The sequence below is a fragment of the Lepidochelys olivacea genome (assembly GCF_965140295.1).
Source record: "Lepidochelys olivacea isolate rLepOli2 genome assembly, chromosome: 4".
NCBI lineage: Eukaryota > Metazoa > Chordata > Testudines > Cheloniidae > Lepidochelys > Lepidochelys olivacea.
The window spans coordinates 130,033,919-130,056,729 of record NC_140414.1 but is presented as its reverse complement, the minus strand read 5'-3'; the positions used below and the strand labels follow the sequence as shown (position 1 = coordinate 130,056,729).

At 42.8% G+C, this 22,811-nt stretch overlaps 1 protein-coding gene across 5 annotated transcripts in view; it reads right to left on the bottom strand.

Annotated features, from left to right (window-relative positions):
- Nucleotides 1-22,811, bottom strand: part of ZFYVE28 (zinc finger FYVE-type containing 28) — a 308,906-nt gene that overhangs the window by 133,510 nt on the left and 152,585 nt on the right. The window contains exon 1 of one of the 5 annotated variants that reach the window (XM_084625716.1): nucleotides 35-73. The exons of the other annotated variants lie outside the window; for them this stretch is intronic. The gene's annotated coding sequence lies outside the window, so the exon portion shown is untranslated. Of the gene's footprint in view, nucleotides 1-34; nucleotides 74-22,811 lie in introns of those variants that run through there. 5 annotated transcript variants of the gene reach the window in all.

Sequence of the window (22,811 nt, the reverse complement as noted above, 5' to 3'; positions counted from 1 at the left end):
ACTCTGAAACCTATAAAATACCTATAAACTTTACCAATTTAGAGCATCTCTGGATTTATTCTCCTCCTTTCAGTCCCTTTGTTGTCACCTACTACTGAAGATCTGAAGTACAGTAACCAAGTATTAGCTGTTAAACATTCACAGACTTTTACAGTAGTTTTCCCCTATGCTTGTATTAGGGAGGAGAATGAAGCTTAGGGAAATAATTAAGAGATATAGAATTTAAAGTTAAAGCACCATGAGTATGGTCAGAGGGGAAAATATGTCTAACTGAGCTGCTGCCTGCTACGACTTGTTTTGCTAAAAATCTCTGTATTTGCTCAATAAGTTTCCAAACTGCAGCCCGGATCTCAACAACAGAACTCCAGCGCCTTGGGACTCACATTCCACCACCACCACCTACAGACCTGTAACCCACACCAGGCTCCTCAAACCATCAGACTTTTGCCTCTAAAGTTCTGGATGCTCTACCATTGCCATCTGGCTGCCTGATCTAAAAACTTTCTTCCACTTCTCTCCAGCTACCAAACCACTCCTGCTGCCAACCTCCACAATAAGTTCTTCTCCGTTATTTTCTCCTTCACATTCTCACTCTACTGCCCTTTCCATTTCTTCATCTTCCATCTATCTCCCTGTTCCTCTCTTCCATCCCCACAATCTCTTTGTTACTGTTCCCTTCTCTCTCCTTCAGAAAAGGACAAGCAGAACCTCCAAAGCAAATTCATCCTTATTTTTTTATTCATCCTTATTTTACTAGATGTTCTGGTTTAACTTGGATTTTAACTTGAAGAGTGGTCAGTTTGGATGAGCTATTACCAGCAGGAGAGTGAGTTTGTGTGTGTATGGGGGTGGGGGGGATGTGAGAACCTGGATTTATGCAGGAAATAGCCCAGCTTGATTGTCATGCACATTGTGTAAAGAGTTGTCACTTTGGATGGGCTATCACCAGCAGGAGAGTGAATTTGTGTGGGGGGGTGGAGGGTGAGAAAACCTGGATTTGTGCTGGAAATCACTTTAGATAAGCTATTACCAGCAGGACAGTGGGGTGGGAATAGGTATTGTTTCATAGTCTCTGTGTATATATAAAGCCTGCTGCAGTTTCCACGATATGCATCTGAGGAAGTGAGCTGTAGCTCACGAAAGCTTATGCTCTAATAAATTGGTTAGTCTCTAAGGTGCCACAAGTCCTCCTTTTCTTTTTGCGAATACAGACTAACACGGCTGCTACTCTGAAACCTATCCTTATTTTTGTTACACTTTCCTCTTGTCCTCTACCCACTACTTCTCTCTGCCATATCACATCTACTCAGACTGTTAGCTCCTCAGGCCAGGGACCTGTCTTTCTGGTATATTTTGAAAGGTATCAGGTACAATTCTGGGTGCATTCTGTAAGAAATATTGCTTACCCTCTTGCTGGAAGTTTTACTAAAAAATGCCAGGTATTGAAGGGCAGATTATGTGGTCCCAAAACTCGATGGATGGGCAGCTGCCCCCAAACCAAGGGTAGAAAAGCAGCTGAAATGCCACACCTTTCCCAGCACAAAGCCTGATTGCTTTTGCTTTCTGAGCGAGTGGTGAATTTGACCCTTAGTTTCTAAGGTCACCACAGTGTTCCTTTTTCAGTCCTATAAGGACTGGTAGTTAAGTCCCAGAGGCAAAGTTTTAGTGAGACACGGCTGAGTCCTATAGCTTACTGCTTTCTAAATTATTTCAGCCTGTTGAATATTAGTTTTAAACAGATTTTGATATTTCTTTGAAAATAATTAGTTGCAGAAATCAAAGTGTTAAATCCCTTTACAGCAAGGAAGGCATGATTTTTAAATGAATTTAGCTAAACTACCCTGCAGAAGCAAATATAGAAGTTAAATAATTATGGTCTTAAGCAAAAATATGAAGCTGACTTTTGAGCTCTCACATGACTGATCTTTCAAATTGGAGGATAAGAAGCTTTAATTGAGTTCTCTGCTGTGTTGTGTTCTGTTGCCGATTAGTGGCATAATCTTTGATTAATTATGTCAATCATATGTGGTCTATAGCAAGATGAAGCTGCATGAAACTAAATCTCCCAGCAGGGGTCATGTGAAGTGAATAACCACAACTTTCTGAATTCAATTTACACTTGATTAGCAGCAGTAAAGAGAAAGATAGTATCAAAGTCTCAGTGCTAATTTTCTTTTTCAATCTATGCAAAATATGGTTCAAATGATCCAGTCTGAAATTACTTATTAGTTTTTCCTGGATTGGTGTGAAATAGTATTGCAAATGTTTAAATCAACCCTTCTGATGCCAAATGAGGAATCTGGTTTAGAAGCACTTGCATGCCAAAGAGGTAATATATAATGTGAAACCCGCTGTTAAATGATTTTTGGTAAAATGTTGATTTTGGACAGTGTTAAAATGGAGTTTGTTCTTTTGGACTACATTTTGAATCAAAGCAGATTTAGAACAACTTGATACATACCAAGAAGATTAACAAGACAAGTGAGTGACATGAGTGACACATTTCTTAAGCCCCAACTTTAAGATGTTACTTTCGATTTAAAAAAAAGATGTTTAGAATTCATAACCTTATGACACTTAAATCATCATCCTTGTCACTTGTATAGCACTAACAATGTGGATGGCCCTGTACAGAGGAGTGTGAAGAGTATCAGGTTGAGAGAGGCATAGTCTTTTAATCTTAAATATGTATTATTTATTTATAAAACTGCAATTCTGAAGCTGAGAAGAAAATTATACTTACATAGCTCAGAAAGAAGAAAAGTGATAAGTCAATCCCCCATACTATCTGAAAGAAGTTACTAAGGCTCTGATCCTGTCAGCTCATAAACATGGAGAAATCCCTGCACAAGGAGCACTGTTCAAGTCAAAAGTGCACTCCCTTAACATGAAGCTTAGGTATTCATCCTTCTCAAATACTGAACAGTTTGCAAACATCTGCACATGTGGGGGTCCAAGCATGTGCTTATGTGTAGGGTGTGTGCTGGATACTTGGTTGCCAGAGAGGAAAAAGGACAAAAGGTATGAAAAGCAATCTTATTTCAAACTTTTAACAAAATATTATGCAGGCCAAAGGAGGCCAAAAGCCAAAAATTAAAAATCTGACCATGTCTTTTTAAAGAACCATTCCAAAGGAAGCAAAATGTGTAATTTTGAAATGTTTGGGATATTCAAATAAATGAGGCAAGATCAAATTTCTTTCAAATACAACAGTTACATTATCATGATATAGCAACGTGCTATCCAAAATCAAACCAGACTATCCTTAAAAAAATCTGTGTTGAGTGGATAAGGGCAAGTATTCTACAACTGGAATAATCCAGAGGACTTTTTAAAATTGTTTGCCAAATTTTCATCTTTCTTTCTAAAATTCTCCATCATGTCTAATCCCTGCCCAATGTGTTTGATTTGTTTGTTTTCCGAAAGTTTGAACACTTTCACAAAGAAAAGGAATTTTTTACTCTACCTATAGAATAATCTTGGAAGGTTCATATGGATGACTCATTCAATCAGATCTTGGAAAGGGCAGAGGCAAAAGGCATTCACATCAGGAAGCGCAAGTTTTAAGGTCGTGTGTGTAACCTTTGCTCTGCTCCCTTATGCAGGTGCTGTGACCCTCTGGGGTTCAGCCCAGACCAGGAAGGGTTGTGTTGTGCAGCCTTGGTTCAGAGCCTTGGTTCACTGACAGCAACGGAATGCTCAGCACAATAGCCTCACCCTGGCTTCCACATGCCTGGTTACGCCTTGCAGGATGACACCAAAACCCTCCCAGGCCTAACTTCTCTCCAAAAATGCCTCTCTGCAATGCTCTGCCCTTCTTACTGTAGCACCCACAAAACCTGATCAAGTTTTCTGCCTCTTTACAGAGAAAGTCAGTACATAGCAGATTATTAACTTAACTGGGACTGACAAACCCTCCACTTCAATCAAAGCACTGCAGAGAAAGACTTTTTTGGGGAAGAACTTAGGGCTGGAACTGTTGTTGCGGTCCCCAGCAAAGAGTAATTGGGCAGTGGAAGCCAGGGTGTGACCAGCATGTTTGTATGCTGCCTGTTGGTGTCAGGGCTCTGAGCAACAGCAGTATAACATCCTAGGTGCCCACAGTTAAAAAGCAGGTAGTGACTGAACCCCTTACCGGCCTCGGTGAACCCCAAAGCTTCCCATTGGCATAGTTGAACAGGATTGACACACAGCTTGCTATCTGACTGAGGTTTACAATTCAAGTCCTGGTAAAATAGTTTTAAGTAATTTCCACGCAAGTGAAAAGGCTGGGAACAATCACAGAAAGGTTACAGTTTTATTATTTTCTGTTTATTTATTTCAGGTGTGGAAACAGAACAGAGGACATTTAAAATGAGAGACAGCGAAACAACAGCTAAGTTAGAGCTGGCTTGTTTAGAAAAGGAGCAAAAAGCCTAAAATGAGCGGCTGAGCAAGGACGATGAGAAATGGGAAGCCAAACAACAAGAGCATGTGAATACCAAAAATGGGACGTGAACCAAATGGGCAAGAAGCAGCACACAAGTGGGTCCTGGAAGCAGAAGCAGCTGCCCACCAATAAGCCATGGAGCTGAAAGAAAAGGAAACCTTAGCGGGGAGGGGGGAGGTGGGGTAGCTATATAATCTGAGAATGGGGAAAAGGGATGGATAGGTTCCACAGCCCACAGGTACTTTCTCTCCCCAAGGAACACCAAGCTCGGATAAGCTGTCCTGTGTACAGAGAAACAGACTAATTCCTTACCACTTCCGAAAGGCTTTGTGAAGTACATAAAGTTCCAGAGGACAAGAAAGTTCCAACTTTGATTACTAAGCTCTTGAGTAAAGCATTACATATATTTAATGAAATGCCAATTGAACAGGCTTTGAAATATGAGTTGTATTGCAAACCTTTTCGAATTACTCCTGAAGTGTATAGAGTGAAATTTAGAGATCTCAGAATTAATGACAAGATGAGTCATAGGGAATGTGTGTATACATTGTGTGAGTAGATGAGAAAATGGTTCAAGGGGAAGGGGGAAGAGAATTATGACCAATTATTTGACCTTTTTACATAGGAACAGTTCCTGCGCATATATTCTGAAGAGATCGGACAATGTATTTGGGATAAACTTCTGGATTCTTTCCAAAAGGCAGCTGATGCCTGTGTGAAGCTAAAGCATTTGGTAAGCACAAACTGTAAAGGGGGGAGCAGAAGCCCTGTTTACCCCTGGGAAAAAGGAGCATAATTGGGAGTCCAAACAAACAGTCACCTCCTCAAAATGAATCCCCTCTTGGGAATCTCTCTCTCAGATCCACTGTACAAGGGAACAGTCCCAGGTGTTACTTGAGTGACTCAACTGAGGCACAGCTTGAAGATGCTGGGAGCAGTCAGTCCCTGGTACAGCTAGGTGAACAGCTGTGGGCCAGGACTCCACTGGGAACAGGGCAGACTCATTGTGGTAAGAGATCTGGTTTCACACCTTTGTGGGTGGCAGAACCCTTTACTGGCTGGGGTGACCCAGAAGGGCATGAAACAACTGCTGGGGCTGTATAGATGTTAAGCAGGAAGAGAGATGCCCCTTAGTCTATGGTTCAGGGGGACTGTAAACATATGTCTGTGGAGTAGCCAGTGGCTAAACCTAGTGCATCAATGTCGAGGAGAGGTGGTATACTATTCTATGTCAGCAACTCTTGTCAGGCCTGACATACAGATTATGACAATAGTGACTTGGGGCAATAAGTATCTAAAAGGTGACATGAGAGCTATATACAAACTGGTAAACAGCTGGTCCTGAAAATCACTGCATGGCATATGTTCAGGGTGTGTACAAATATGTGCTAGAATTACGTTCTAAAATGTTTGGGGTAGACTGGTCTCATGCATTGTTTGCCATAGATAAAGGAATGTGTATTTGCTTGTCTGACCAGCCTGATCATCAGCAGACGATGAAGGTATATGTACATATAAGATAAACAAAGATATCAACTAACAAGTGGGGGAGACGACAGCCTAGTGTCTATACCCCAGCAGGAGAAAGAAACTGTGTCTGAGCTTACTTTTCAAATAATACATTTCAAAGGTTTACTTTACTATAAAAAGAGGGGGCAGGAACCCCAGAGTTATCCTTCACCTGAGGAGTCAAAGAAACCAAGCACTTTGAGCTCCATGTGTTGGACCCTAGCTAAAGAATAAAACTTTGAATTTGTCTGACTTCAACTTCCAGTCATTGGCTCTTGTTATCTCTGCCAGATTGAAGAGTCCATTAGTACACAGTATTTTCTCCTCTCGAAGGTACTTATACACTGTAATCAAGTCACCACTTAAATCTTTTCTGATAAACTAAACAGATTGAGCTCTTTAAGTCTCTCACTGTAAGACACGTTTCCAGCCCTCAAATCATTTTGTGTCTCTTTTCTGCACTCACTTCAGTTTTTAACATCCTTTTTTAAAATGTTGACATCAGAACTAGATGCAATACTCCACTGCCAGTTTCACCAATGCATCTACCACCCTACTTCTACTTAGTACTCTCCTGTTTATACATCCAAGGATAGCCCTTTTTGCTATAGCATCACACTGGGAAGCTCATGTTCAGGTGTTTGTCCATTATGACCCCTAGATTATTTCCCAAAACAGGTCCCCTAACGGTAGGTATGGTCTGTATTCTTTGCTCCTGGGTGCGTAACTTTGCATTTGGCTCATTAACATATATTTTACTTTAACGGGCCTAGTTTACCAAGCAATCCAGATTGCTCTGACTGCCCTTCCCTCATTATTACACCTCTACCCAGATGTAACGCGGTCCTCGGGAGCCAAAAAATCTTACCACATTACAGGTGAAACCACGTTATATCGAACTTGCTTTGACCTCGAGCATTTCCATTATTAATAGTCACTTCCCGCCCCTTGACTAGCCCCTCAGAACCCGACCCATCCAACTCGTCCCACTTCTTGTCCCCCGACCGCCCTCCAAGACCCTCTGCCCCTTATCCAACCTGTCAGCCACGGCCCGGCACCCTTAACATGCACCTCAGAGCAGCGTGTCGGAGCCAGACATGCTGATCCGCCGGAGCATGCAGCCCCACCCCTCAGAGCGCTGCTTTACCACGTTATATCTGAATTCATGTTATATCAGGTCGCGTTACATCAGGGTAGAGGTGTATTTACCATTCTTCCAATCCTTGTGTCATCAGCAAATTTTATCAGGAGTGATTTTATATTTAGGATAGAGTATTTATTAACATGATCACATACCATTATTTTGCAGGATCCCTGTTCACTGCACAGGTTGGACACATTAAAGGTCACTAACACAAACAAACTCACTCTAGTTGGTTACATACACTTAAACAAATATTTTGCTATGCCACACATTTCACCAAAATATGCATCCAAAATATGCAGTAAATTGGAAGCCATTACCTGGAAAATATACTACATTATTTTGCCTTTTAGCTGTTACAGTTTTTAAATTAACTATATTATAGCTCTTCTGATGCATGTCTGCTTTGTAATAGATCAAACATTTAATTTGCATGCTCCTGGCTGCTTTTACTTTTCACTCTGTAAAAGACCATCCATTGTATTTTTTATTAAACATCATCTTCATCTTTTATTCTCACTAAGCTAGTTGCTCGGGAGTAAAGACTGGTTGCCATTGACCAGTTCAGTGGAAGACTGAGAAATAATTTCTGAGCCTCTCTTCTTCTCATGGCTACAGTAAGTGTTTACCAAATAGATTCAGTCAGTGATCATTGACTCAGATTTGATTAGTTTGATTTAACTTACAATACAGTTTTGATCTGAGTTACAGTTTTGAGTTTTGATTTGAGTTGGGTTATATTTTAAGATCTTTTTCTTTGTGGCTTTCTTTCAAGGGGAACTGTGAGATAAAGAATCATTAATTTTAAAAGTTGTATGGTTGAAACTCATTAGGAGTCATGTTATAGACCAGTAAGATCAGATGTTACATGCTATAAGATGAAAAGATCCTATTGTCACATCTTGTAAACAATTGACCTTTATTTGTAAAATATTGAGGTGTTTCTTCAAAAGGATAATATTTAGTCACCTGCTTTGGCTTTCATGGCATGGTCCCTCTAAGCATAAGACAGAAGCGAATAGCTACAGCACTGAAGCTGGGAATTAAAAATCACAGTGACAATTTACCAGATATTAGAATTACTGCTTATCCACTCAGAATTTCTGAAATTCAGATTTAAGACTTCTTTGAAAATGGCACATCCAGAAATAGTGACTCTCCCTGTTGAAGATTTTCCTCTTTGTAAAGCAAGGGACTAAAAAGCAAAACTGCAAGAAGCCTTTACATCTATTAAATAATGAGATATTTGATCACTGAATTACAAAGGCAGGTTCTTCGCGGTGATTAAGTTTTTAGGTGTGTAATAATAATGAGTGAAAGCATATAGTATCAGCTAAATTATGAAATTATCCTGAATATAAAACTTAAGAAAACTATTCTAGGTAAACATTTATTTTTACTTCGCTGTGGAACAGAAAGTTCATATGCATTCTTCCTCCCGCACTACAACTGCAGGAGAATGTAATCTTCTTTATAACTAAAAATATTTATTTATGAGAATCAAGCCACAAATAAAAAGCCTAATTAGCTAAGTAAGGCACTGGAGATATTTTATTGCAGCTATTTAGATGGACCTCACACAGTGTGTTTCACTTTGAAGAAACTCAAAATAGAAAGAAAAGCATAATCCAAGGGCATTGCAAATCATATTCATAATCTAACAATCTCTTAAATATTTCCAAATTTTTATGTGGAGTCTGCACAAAAATTAGCAGTTAAATTTGTTATATCCAGGGTGTCACGGCCGCCTCAGTTTTAGAAGTCTCATATCCACCGTTCTCCATAACGCATAAAGTACTTAATTTGTCTTAATTTGATTTCTACATCTTCATTTACCCAGTATGGACATGAATGTGTTATCAAAGTGACTGGCAGCAGCCTCCAGTGAAAAGTAAATAATTTCAGTACCAACCAGGATATACTTCCCTTGATAACCTTTCCTCAAAGTCTCTGTTCTGCCTTGGCAAGAGATAGTTACATCAACAATGCTCAGATTTTTCTGCAGAAAATGTCATTTTTAAATTGTTTTCTTTCTTTGTCTTCTCAATTGGAATAAAAGCTAAGGAAAATGGAAATATCATGAATGAACCACAGAAAAGACCAGAACAAGGAATCCATAGTGGGGTCTGAATCCTGGGTGTTGATAGAATTATATGGATGTGCTGCCTGTCAGTCATCCTGAGGACAATATTAATCATTTCTGTTTTGCTGAAGGTTGCAGAACAGAAGATAATCCTAAAATCTGACCAGAAATGATCCATTGAGCCAGTATTAAAGGCTCAAGACACCAGTTGTTCATTTGTATTTTCCTCATGTTCCGAGCATTTATCCCTTTGCTATACATTTAAGAAATCCAGCAGTCTACATAAACCAATTAAATGTTTTCTCTACAATGTGTTCCAAAGGTATTGTTTTATGGATTCAGCTGATGGTAGATCTGAATTTCTGTTTATTGACCACCAGAGGGAATGGTGCAAGCCTCCATGCACTGTAAAACATGTATTTTAAGTGGTACTTTGACAAACAACTACACTATGAATTTTTTACCTCGACCCTGCCACCTGTTGCTACCATTGCTTCTGCTCCATCAATGTTTGTAATGGTGGGGACACTAGCATAGACAAAGTGTGCGTTGCTCTGGGTGTTTTAAGTGTCATATCACATAGACCTTTTCTGAGCAAGATTGGATATGGTGTTTAAAATGCCAGCTGTTACCTGTAAATCTATCTACACTAGCATTCCTACTACTGCTTCCACTAGTGGAGACATACCACTTGAAGCCAAGATGAATTTTTTAAAAGAAAAGGACTTGTAGACACACCCCAAGAGTGTCTTCCTTTGCTAATTCCTGTGGAAGAAGTGGTAGAACGGCTTCAAGTACTGTATAATGCTCCAGCTGCTTGACAATCTAAATACTGTAATTGGTATCTTCTTCTGCTGGTGTCACAATCTTGGGTTATGGGACAAGAGGCCTTTTCACGTGTCCAAATGATGATAAGCAACCTCAAACTTCCCATTCCTTAAAATGGGTATAGTGGCTGCTAGCAAAGTTCCATGAATACAAAAAATTACTATACCATACAGGAGTCAGAAGGGGAAATTCACAAAAGAAGGCACAATAATGCAGATCAAAATTTGAAAAGGCTATAGTTTAAGGACTTTATCCTGCCTACCAGTATTCAGAACAAATGGCCTAATATTTTGGAAAATCAGCTTTTGTATACATATGACAATGTGCACTGCCAAAGGCAGAACCGAGCTCTAAGTGTTTTAAAAACATTAATCTATGCAGTTCAGATTTAAAAGGTAGCTACAATATAGCATTTTTATAAACTACATAGCTGTAATAGACATTATGCACTAGCTACTCAAATGAATTTTAAATGAAAACTGGTATGAAATCTAACTAACACCTGGTTATGAAAATGAAGATATGTATGACATGCCTGATCTGTGACAAAAGCAGCTCTATGCCTAAAGCCAAACACTTTTCAACAAAAACAATTTATCCAATTGCCCATATGAAAAGTAAGATCCTTACAGTGCTACAAGTTTATCTGTTGGAAGCTTGTTATGCCAGTTACAAATTCTTAGGGAAGCTTGTCTTGTACACTGAATAGTTCGAAGGCTTCAAAGTTGTTGGGTTTTCCCCCAGAAGTGAACAAGTAACTTGTTCAACTGGGCCCATTCTTCATACTTCTCTATTTTTTTAAACTCATATGAATATGTGCTACCTCTGCCTTATACATATACTTGGCAAGTTCCTTAAAACAACATTACAAAATTCAAACACCAAATCCAATACATCCATAGGCAACAATCCTGCAGTGGTAGGTGAATAGGCCAAAATACCTAAAAGGTCTTTTCTATTTATAATTCTATTATAAACCAAGCAACAATAAAGATTTCTTATAACACAAGTGACATAGACAAATAGTAATATATTTTTCTTTTAACTTATGTGACATTTTAAAATCTAGGAAGCAAAAGCAACTTTGCCAATGTTCTAATCTTCTTCCTTTCTGTATTTAAGAAAGAGGGAAAGTTTGAGAAGAGTTTCAGTTTTGCACACAATGGTGCTTACAATAAAGAATGCGGTTTTGCTGGCTTTCTGGTGCTGTGGATCTCAGCAAATCTGAAAAGTGATGATTACATTCATACTCCAAACTATGACTCTGCAGAGGTCAGGTCCACTGGTTTTGTGATAGTCGATAAAGTCATCCTAACGGCTCTTAGTAACATGACCTGGGTTTAAGCCTATTTTCATTAGAAGTGCACCATAAAGTGCACGCTGTGGTAGTATTGCTTGTATTCCTGATCTTCGGTCTACCATTTGTAGTCGGAAATATAGCTACGTAAAATCAAGAACTGTGAGGGACAGAGAAGTTGGGTAGCCAACCACAGACACTAGAAACATTACTGGATATACTGCACCATCTTTCCCCTGGGTTGACCATTAATGATCTATATAAGTCAATAAAATAAAGCCTGCAAACCTATTCTGCTAACCATGACCAACACAAAACATGAGATAACGGGTGAAAGCCAGGCTCTGTTGGAGTCAACAGTGTTGACTTCAGTGGCTCCAGGATTTTCCCCAATGACTTTATACCTGATAGAAGTTTTCAAACAGACAAAATATTTTAAACAAACAAAACAATCAACTATATGCAAATTGGAACGATATGCACTCGGCCAGGGACACTGATTTAAATAAATGTATCTATAGATGCTGCAATGGAAACTAAAATAAACTAATGAACTATAGATTTATTCAATACCTACAAAAAAGTCAAAATAAAAGAGCAATAATATATAATCTGATGGAAGTATACTTTATTATCACATGAAAGAGCTCCAAAGCCAGAAGTTAAAAGATTCCTCTGCTCATTCCCCTATCTGTCCCCAATGTCTACTGAACAACCATGATGTCTTTCCTTACCCCATTCCTGTCCTATAACAGGGCACTGATCCTCTGGGTATATGTGCAGCCCAACATACCTATTACAGGCTCTGGCTTTAAAACCTGGAATTCTCAAAGAGATAATCTGGAAGAACAGAGAGAAACTCCAATCCCAGGGCCCAAGAATGAGAGCAAGACTGTTAACAGCAGGAAACAGGATCATAAGGCTTCCTGTCTCACAGAGAAGGAACTAGTAGACAGTTGTACAGCATGCAAAAGCTGCTCGGGAAAGCACTCCAGTTGTGCAAGGAGAGGGCTTCCCCCACAACTGGCACCACAGCTGGAAAAAGGGGGAAATTTTACCTGTATGGAGCAGGAAGGAGCAGGAAATGGCTGACCCAATTTAGGAGTGGGGGGAGATCACTACCATTCTAGTTGACCAGAAGAGAGTGAGGGTGGTATTTATACCCTATGCAGTCCTGGAGAAATCTATTACCAAGAGCTGTCAGATGCCACCATAGGAATATTAAAGCCCAATCATTGGATAAAAATTAATGAAGAGATGAATAAGGATTTGGGAGCATGTGACAGCTTCTAAATAATTTGAACAGAATGTTCAATGTTTTTTGGAGGGAGGAATGGATAATTGAGGCAGATTTAAAGATTCACTGAGATGCATGAGATGGAATAGGTTTGGGGATTTTTTACCAAGGCATGTGGTATGTGCAGAAATGGCCCTCTGACCAGATAAAAAAGGGATAGTAAAGGATACAACAGTCCTGAAATTATTTCCCGTTGTAGTGGCAGTGACTGTTTGGAGAATGGATTTTACAAACAAAAGTGCATGTTTTGGAATGACAACATGACAATGGTGCATGTCCTCCACGTCACGCAGAATTATGAGGTGAGTAAGGGCATTTGCACTTCAGTGTTTAAACTTTAACCATATGTTTGTTTGCAAAACATGTGCCTGGGGTCGATAATGGCAGAGCCAATGCACTGTCTCACACTTCCAGGTGGACAGATTTCAGGACCCAACATGGAACCCAAAACAGAGGCTGGTAGCATTCTGGGGGAGGATGGCTCTTAAGAGCTGTACAGAGATCATTAGCACTGCAAATATTTAGGGCTTATGACAGGATTTTTAAAGATTTTGTGCAATTTCAGGGGAGGGAGGGCCTGCCTATGAAATGGCCATTTCCAGATGACCAGATACTTCGGTACATGGTATTGCTGGCAACCTGTGGGTTTGCATCATTTACCGCCTCCAGCCACCTATGAGGCTTTACATTTACCAGTAGGATTGGGGGATATCCCAGATCCTTGTAGTGGATACTTTAGTTAGTTCAGAGGTTTTTAGTGACGAGGTATCAACACACCATCCCTAGAGAGGATCCCCATTACTGCTCAGACGCTTAGGGATTTGGGGCAAGTTCTCAATCAAATGTGCAGAAGCAGACAGGAAGTGGACTTGTTCAAGGCTGCATTCCTGGAAGCATTTTTTTAAGTTTTTAGAGTCAGTGAACTAGTGCCTGGATTGGTGAGGGATATGTTGGGAAAGGCTTTGGAGTGGAGGGATTTACAGTAGGAGGAGCAATTGGTCATCTTGACCCAAACAGGAGGGGCGAGGTGAGTCCATAATGCTATTGGTGATGGAATGAGGAATTATATAGTGATGAAACCAGCTGGTCAGGGGGCTGGAAGGGCCTTCACAACATACCAGTCTGTTACAGTTTTTAAAAAGGGGCTTATAAAGTTAGGGCTATAGGTGCATGAATTTGGTTCCCACTCACTCCAGATTGGAGCTGCAACAGTACTGCCCAAATAAGGCTAGGGGCCAGTGTGATTCATGCAATTGGATAATGGCACTCAAATACATACAAGACATACACGAGACCCCAGATGGGAAAATTAGCTCTGATTCTCTGTTTCAAATTTCAAAATCATGTCCACGGTCCAAGCAAGCAGTGGTGTGGCTCTGTGAGCAATAGTTTTGTACACTAGGCACATAGGCACCAAGTCGTCTGGAGGTTCACAGCTGGATCTAGGTGGTGAGCTGGCATAGAAACAAGGGTATGCTATGGGACCAGCTGATGCCCCTTATACGCTCTTTGGCAACTCAGAAGCAGGCACCAGATGTGATTATTGTTCACCTCAGTGAAAACTATTTGGGAAGGTGTAAGGGGCTCAACATGATAAACAGAGCTAAGGCAGATCTGAGGGAAGATCCAGGATTTTTCCCATGGGCAATGAATATTTAATCTGAAACACTGCAGTGCAGGGAACAGTGGAACTTCCACAGGTGGATAAGGTGAGGAGGTATGTAAATAGGTAGGTGGCTAAACACATACATAACCAAGGGGGTTTGGTCATTTCAGATCTGGACATATCTTACTTGGCACCCCAGGGAGGATGGGATACACCTATCCAAATAGGGGGTGGATATACTTTTTTCTGATATTAAGGAAAGAATCAGTGAATACGTGGAAGCACAGCAGGCTTGTGGTGGCCATGTGGCCCAAAAGCATAATTGCTGATGCCTCCTTGTGGAAGATGTCCAGTGCAGGTACTTGTTGTGGAAGATGTATGGTTATTGGATAAAATGGCAAAAAGGGTTACCTACCTTTCGTAACTGTTGTTCTTCAAGATGTGTTGCTCATGTCCATTCCATTCTAGGTGTGCGAGCGCCGATGTGCGCGGTTGGAGATTTTTGCCTTCGTGGTATCCGTAGGGTCAGCAGTGGTGCCCCCTTGAGTGCCGTGCTCATGCATTAGTATATCAGGCACTGTTGAGCCTACGCCCTCTCAGTTCCTTCTTGCCGGCAATCGTGACAGAGGGGCATGAGAGCAAGTAATGGAATGGACATGAACAGCACATATCAAAGAACAAGAGTTATGAAAGGTAGGTAACCGTTTTTTCTTCTTCGAGTGCTTTTTCATGTCAATTCCATTCTAGGTGACTCACAAGCAGTACCAATGGAAGTGGGCTTGGAGTTCACGGCCTTGCAGCTTGCAGCACTGCATCATCCCGGGCCTGGGTAAGCGCATAATGGCAAGTAAACGTGTGGACAGATGACCAGGTAGCAGCTCTACAAATCGCTTGAATCGGCACGTGAACCAAGAAGGCCGCTGATGACACCTGCGCTCTAGTCGAGTGCGCCTTGACAAGTCTATCTGGGGAGTTTTCCACTTTCAGAAAAATCATACCGGCCACCTCCAGATGGAGTGACCCCTCATGGCGAGACGAGAAGGTACTGCTGAGGCGATCTTCTAGCACATTCCTGGTCCTAGGCAGGTGCGTGGCTACCAGATGAATGGCATGCTACATACAAAACTCCCAAAGGCTGAGAGCTTCTTGGCAAAGGGCTGACAACCTGGCTCCGGCCTGCCTGTTGATGTAATACATTGCGATGGCATTGTCCGTGAGGACCTGCACCACCTTGCTGCTCAGGTGGAGCAAGAACACCTGGCAGGCCAGACAAACTGCCTTTATCTCCCTGACATTGATGTGAAGGGCCAAATCGTTCCCCAGCCAGCGGCCTTGAGTGCTGAGCTTGCCCAGATGGGCTCCTCAGCCCAGGTCCGAAGCATCTGAGACCAGGGTCAGCGACGGGGACGGGATCACGAAGGGAACACACTTCAATACTGACCCAGGGTTCAACCATCACTCCAGGGATGACAGGATGTGATCCAGAACTCTAACTACCCGATTTAGGTCGTGTCTGCTGGCAGTGTAAACCAACGCCAACCTTGCTTGCAGAGGCTGGAGGTGGAGCCGCGCATGACTGATCACATATGTACAGGTGGCCATGTGGCCCAACAACCGCAGGCAGGTGTAAGCCATGGTGAGCAGGTGGTTCTTCACATGAGAGATCAGGTCTGACATGGCCTGAAAACAAGCCTCCTGAAGGCAGGCTCTGGCTCGCGTGGAGTTGAGAACTGCCCCGATGAATTCTATTAGTTGAACTGGCCTTAAAATGGATTTTTGCTCATTTATCTACAGGCCCAGGTTGCGGCAGGTGGACCACAACAGATGGAGGCTCCTCTGTACTTGTTCCTGGAACCTGCCCTTGATAAGCCAGTCGTCGAGATATGGGAAGACCTGGACCCCTTAATGTCTCAAGTAGGGGCCACTGGCACCATACATTCCATGAAGATTTGGAGGGAGCACCAAGCCGCCATGGTGCCCTCCTCCACTAGGGTGCTGAATTCCTGGGCCAAATCCTGTGGGAGGGACTCCTTGAACTTATGGGTGGGAGTCCCATATGTTAAAATTGTATCTTCCTAGGATGGCCTGATTGTTTGCCACCCAAAATTGCAGCCTGGCAGTCAAATAATTTTTTCTCCCGAACAGATCCTATATTTTGGCCTCTTTATTTTTGGGGGGATGAGCTGGTATGACCTTGCTTACCCTTTTCATTGGCTGCAGAGACCACCAGCGAGCCCAGGGGAAGGTGGGTGAAAAGGTATTCAAACCCTTTGGCAGGGACAAAGTATTTTTTTCGTCCCTTTTCGAGTTGGGAGGGATGGATGAGGGAGTTTGCCAGAGGGCCTTGGCAATCTTGATGACACCGTCATGCACTAGTATTGCAACACGGGCCAGGGTAGAGGCTGACAGAACATTAAACAAAGTGTCCACCAGCTCAGCCATTTCCTCCACCTGCAGGCCAAAATTCTCAGCCACCCAATGAAGCACGGCCTGGTGTTCTTTAAAATCGTCCAGCGGGCTGGCCCTCGAGGGTCCCGCAATCGCCTTCTCTGGGGATGAAGATGATGACTGCAGTGTCGGGGGAAGGAGGCTTAGGGGTGGGTGCAGTCTCCTCTGCCTCGACTTCAGAGTGTGCATCATGCACTGAGCCCAGAGCTGTCGGTGCCACCAGCTGTTGCTCCGAGGCAATGGCCAATAAGCTGTGTGAAAGGGACATCACCGTGACCGACACTCCCCATGCATTTCAATAAGGCCACTGCGCTAGCCAATTGGCCGTGCTGCCAAGGTGGTGCCGTCGATGTCGACGTGGCCTCAGGTGCCCATTCACACCAGTGAAGTCTAGGCAAGAGGCTGAACTGTGCTTCTGTGCTGGAGGAATCCCCTTCCGGTGACCACAGTGGGGCTGTCGACGCCTGAGACTGTTTGCTGACCATTGCCGTTGGAAACCGGTGCCCAGAGTGAGGAGATCAGTACTGGTATTGGGGGGACTGGAGCTGGTGCTGGGGGGGTCCGAAGACACGACGGGGAGCGCTCCCACAAGGCAGGTGACCCGGACCTGAACCGAGAGGACAATCAGCGGGAGGGTGAACGGTGTCGGTATTGCGGAGACCGGTGTCTCCCTCTAGGCGATCCGTGTCGAGATGGCGGGGACCACAATTGCGATGCTGGTGACCGAAGCAAGCCTCTGAGGATCCAGGCTGTGATTCCGGCAATCTGCGGCGCAGTGGTGGAGAGCACTGCTGCGTCTCAGGGGATCAGCGGTGATCCACTGGCCCTAGAGGGGTCTTAGCAGCTGGCTTGCCCTTGTGGGGAGCCTTTGCTGGTCCTTGAGGCATGTGATGCCTCGATGGCATGGGCAGAGGCCTTTGCTTTCTGAGCGCTGCGGGAGCTTATGAAGGTGTTGGTGCCGTCAGGAGCTTAGGTCCCATGCCGATCCTGGGAGTCGGTGGTGGACTTTTCAAGGTGCTAAGGGCCCTGACCAGGGAGGCATGAATGCGTGGCTCCAGAGTGGCTGGGCAGCCCGAAGTAGGTCCCTTCCCCGATGACCCATGGCCCTTCTTGCCTGGTGCCAGGGAGCTGTGCTTCCTAGCTTTCTTTTTTGGGGGACGAAGAATAGTGCTGACGGATTAGAATCCATTGCTGATGTAATAACCTGGTATATGGATTTGTGTACAGGCCCAAAGTCCAGAGTTTAGTCAAGAGATCAGAGTCCTAGCAAATATTGATTAGCTAAGAGAAAGCAGAATAACCAAAGATAACCTTGCTTTTGCTAAGATATGCCTGGTCAGCGGAACGCCAGATGTTGGGGGCAATAATTGTCTTATTCAAAGTTGCAATTAGAACAAAGAAGCCCTGTCTCTGTTGTGTTAGTTTCTTCTGGAGGGAGATGTTCTTCCCAAACATCCAACCTTGAGTTTATGAAAGGTTCAAGCATGTCAGTGTAAGATATGGCCTCCTCCCACCTCCCTTTCCCAGGGACCAATGCCTGCCTTAAAACACAAATAAGCAACTTGAAAGACAATCTTTATTGCCGCATACTTACACTGTTTCTTTGCTTTTACCCCTAGATATGTATCTGTTGGACAATCAAAGGAGCTACTTCATTCCTATGGACCCCAAATCAGAATTCAACATATATATTTTATACTAATACATTAATTGAAGTACTAATTAAATGTTGATTTGTTAACTTGAGACCATGGGCAGAGACATTATGTAACCTTTGACCATTAGCTGCAAGACATGACAGCACAGTAGCCAAACCTATCCGGGGGTGTGGGACTGCCTACCCTGTCACTTTCCCCACCCATGGAAAATCCATATATTCCATTATAATCAACTGATTAACAATGTCTCTGAGCCTAATAAGCTAGGTGACACTCTGTCAGCACTATATGTAATAAACTCCTGTGCCTGACCTCTACACGGTGTGGATTTATGTCCTTCAGTGCCGGGTGGAGCCTGGTGTCGGGGGCACACTGCACACCAAGGCCAAGGTACTCGGCGAATCCTGGTGGGACAGCATGGAAGCTGGATGAGGACAGCCTGCAACCGAATATCCTGCTCCTTCTGCATGCTGGGCTGAAAGTTTTTACAAATACGGCACTTATCTCTCATGTGTACTTCCCCCAAGCATTTGAGGTAGCTGCTATGGGGGCCACTCACAGGTATAGGCCTGGTGCAGTCTGTGCAGGGCTTAAATCTGAGATATCGGGGCACGCCCCACCTGGGGCAAAGTCCCCGCTGGGATTTTAACTGCTAACTACGCTTAACAACATTAACTACTATAAACAAACTATTTACAAGGACCTAAGTCTCGAAGTAAGACGAAAACTGCTAGCCCTTGCTATACAAGGAAAGGCACTCTGACTAACCACCATGGTAGGTAAGAAGGAACTGAGAGGATGTAGGGTTGGCGGTGCCTGATATACCGGCGCATGAGCGCGGCACTCAAAGGGGCACCACTGCCAATCCTCCGGATACCGCAAAGGCAAAAATCTCCGATGACCGAGCATATGGGCGCGCATACACCTAGAATGGAATCGACATGAGCAAGCACTCAAAGAAGAAGAATCAATTTGGTGAGACAAAGTGAAATCTAGTGCAGAAAGTTTTGAAGACTTATTAATAAGGCTACATTTTAGTCATGGATATTTTTAGAAAAAGTCATGGACAGGTCACGGGCAGTAAACAAAAAAATCATTGCCTGTGACCTGTCCATGACTTGTACTATTTACCTCTGACTAAATCTTGGTGGGGGGTGCTCAGGGAGCAGGGGCCCGGGACCCCTGCTGGGGGTGGATGGCGGGGCTGGCAGGCTCCTTACCTAGCTTCTTGCAGCTCCCCAGAAGCAGAGACATGTTCCTCCCTCAGCTCTTAGGCAGAGGTGTGGCCAGAAGGCTCTGTGCACTGCCTCTACCCCAAGCGCCAGCTCCGCAGCTCCCATTGGCTGCGGGGGGCAGTGCTGCTCAGGTGACCACCGAGCCAGCTACACTGGCCACTGCAGAAGTCACAAAGGTCCCAAAAAGTCACGGAATCCATGGTTTCCATGACCTCTGTCACAAACTCGCAGCCTTACTAATTAGTCATCAGCAAGAGGGAGATTTTGCATGCAGAGATTTCAAGAGAGAGACACCACTGACAAGTACCACTTAGAAAAGGATGTAAGGGAAAGCATCCCTTAATGGAGCTGAGAAAGGGGGTTCAGGACTCCTACATCTTTTGCAGTGGGGAGCCAAACCCCCGCCTTTTCTAGTCCCCAGCACTCTTATGAGAGGAGGGTGGCAGATGCTGTGATAAGGCTGGGGATTACGTGAAAAGTCTTAAGGAAATGGTGACAATGCACTGTACTATTGGTTGCCAGGTACTTCCAGATATTTTAAGTGAATAAAGTTGCAGGCTAATTAAACCACATACATAACTCTTGGCATCACATCACTAGTCCAATCATTACTACAAAAAAATTTCATAGTGATTTTGTGTCTAAACACATTTTTGCTCAATTCCAATAATGTTGAAATGGACCCCACACAGTGCCTTTGACAGAGACACTGCCCAACCTTGTAGCATATGCTTGACATTGTGATTTCAATGAATTTCTCCAAAAGTCAAAGTTTGATAGAGGTTTCCATAATTTTAGCTAGTATCAGAGTCTTTGGGACATTCAATAAGAATTTTGTATGAGCCCTTGTTTGTTTCCCCTCATTTTTTTGCTTTAGCTGCAGGGCAACCAATGTACTGGATGACACAATATCACAGGACTCTCATTCGTGTCCCTTCCTCCGTGACCCATCTAAATTGTTTATTTTTGCTCAGTAAGGCATTCCTTTGCCACTCCAGATGATACTCTCAAGTCCTGTCCTTGAACTCCCAGTCATATACTGGGATTCCCTTGGGAAACAAATGGGTTTGTACAACTATTTTTGGCCTCTCTGCACCAGCTCAGCTTCTGAGATAGACACATACAATTTAAGTTAGGTGAATTCTCCTCATTAATGTGCAGCTTTAAAAACTATTATTTAAACCACATAACTCTTTTGCTGTTAAATCATTAGCTCTTTTTAAAAACAGGTTTCTATAATAAAAAGATACAAAAGGTGTAAAACAAATATTTAAACAGAAAGTTTAATAGATACATGAATTACAAGGAGTATAATTTCTTAGGCAGTTCTGCAGTCCTAGCAAGAAAAAGAAACAGAGACTACACAGTACAGCATCCCACCAGGTACTTAAGATCCTGTATTCCCTGTCTCTTAAGACAATATTACCCTCATTGATCCTTCTGAGTCATTCCCTTGACTAGCAAGTTAAATCCAGCATCTAGCACAAATAAGGAACTATTTAGTTGATGAAGCACGTTTCCTTCCCCTAAACTTGAGAAAACAACTTCCAGGAAAGCCATTACGTACATAGCTGGTAGCCAGTTATTCTCTATTGATCCACAACCTCAGTTGCAATAATCGTCAATATATATCTTTTGCATAATATTTATATATTAAAACATACAGATTCCTTTGAACTGCACCCTTGAAACTTCTATTTGCTAATATTTCCTGTAGAACTTCAAGCGCCCAGGATGCTCAAGGGAACTAAGGGCTAGTCTGCTAATTCCCAGTTATGAGCATGAAAATATATTGCTAATATAGATAATTGAATTAATGAAAGCCCTCCTATGGCAGGAACATGGTCCAAACTGATTAGACATTTTCTCTTAAAGAATGGATAACAGCAAAAAAAAAATCAATACTATATTGGACACATGAAGGAAAGTGGAAGATTGTGAGGTAATGCTTGAATAGTATTCCTGCTGAAGCAAAGTCTGCATTTTTGTATTAACTGATTATACTTAGTAATTCATTTTGATTTCTACATAGACATCTATCACAGGCTGGCTCCTCAGCAAGACAAAGACAACAATAACCTTGATCTGCACAAAAGCTTCCTTTCCATAAAAAATGAAGTTCTCCCCCAACCCTTCATCAGTTCATGTAAAACTACAATCTCCCCATTTAAAAAAAATCCACATCCATATCCAGACCCCTAAAACTGAGCCCTTCACTAATATTTGCCTATAGCAGATGAGCTTTGGATCATCCCAAAGGGCAACAGACTCAGACTTATTTCAGACAAGGGAATGGGGCAGAGAAGTCTAAAACTGAGGGGTCCTAAAGGATAATGCCTGCCAGTGGCTCCATCTCTTACTCACCAACAGAGCTCCAGCCCTAGAACTGCCCCACTGATCTCAACTGTGGAAGTATCATGTGGGAAGAGGGATGGTCACTCAGGTAGGCAGGTCTCCAACCATTTAGAGCTTTACAAGTCAGAATCATCATCTTACACTTCAGCTATAAACCTATGCAGCCAACAGTTTCTTATGCACCTGCTTGCAGTAAAATACCACATTTAAATAAGCAGGCTTACTGCCTTCTGTGCCACCTTTCCTCTGCAGGTTGATAGAAGGTGTTGCCCAAGCAGAGTGCATTGTAATAGTCTAATCTTGAAGTGACAAGGCATGGATGATGGCACCAATGTCCTTCTCTTAGATAAGGTTTGCATCTGAGAGGAGGAGTTGTCACATACTGACTGTTTAATAGCAACTTGGAGTCTAACCAGGGCCTCAAATTACAAACTGCGACACAACCCTCTTTGCCACATCTCCTAATTGCTTTCCCCAACCTACTATAACAATTCCATCTAATTTTTCTCTGGAAGGAGCCTCAGACAGCAAGCTCTCATTTATGCTTCATTCACTACCATCTACTGAGAAAGATACTCAAATTGCACCATCTGGGTTAAATGAAATGGAGGTAGAGGGATAAGTTTCATCAACAAATTGACAATATTTCAGTTTGTGCCTCCTCACTAACCCTTCCAATGGCCCCATATTGAACAGGAGAGGTGATAAGAGTACAACTCAGAAGAACCCATTCAACACCTTTTAGACAGAAAAGTAATTGCCATAATTATCCTCTTGGTTCCAAGAGAAAAGAAACAAGCTACTGTCACACTTCGGGGTGCAATCCAAACCAGGAAGGAGTTGTGTGACCTCTTACTGTGTAACCCTGAATGCATCACAATGCTTTGCTACTGTAGTTCTCTGCCTGGGATGCTCACAATCA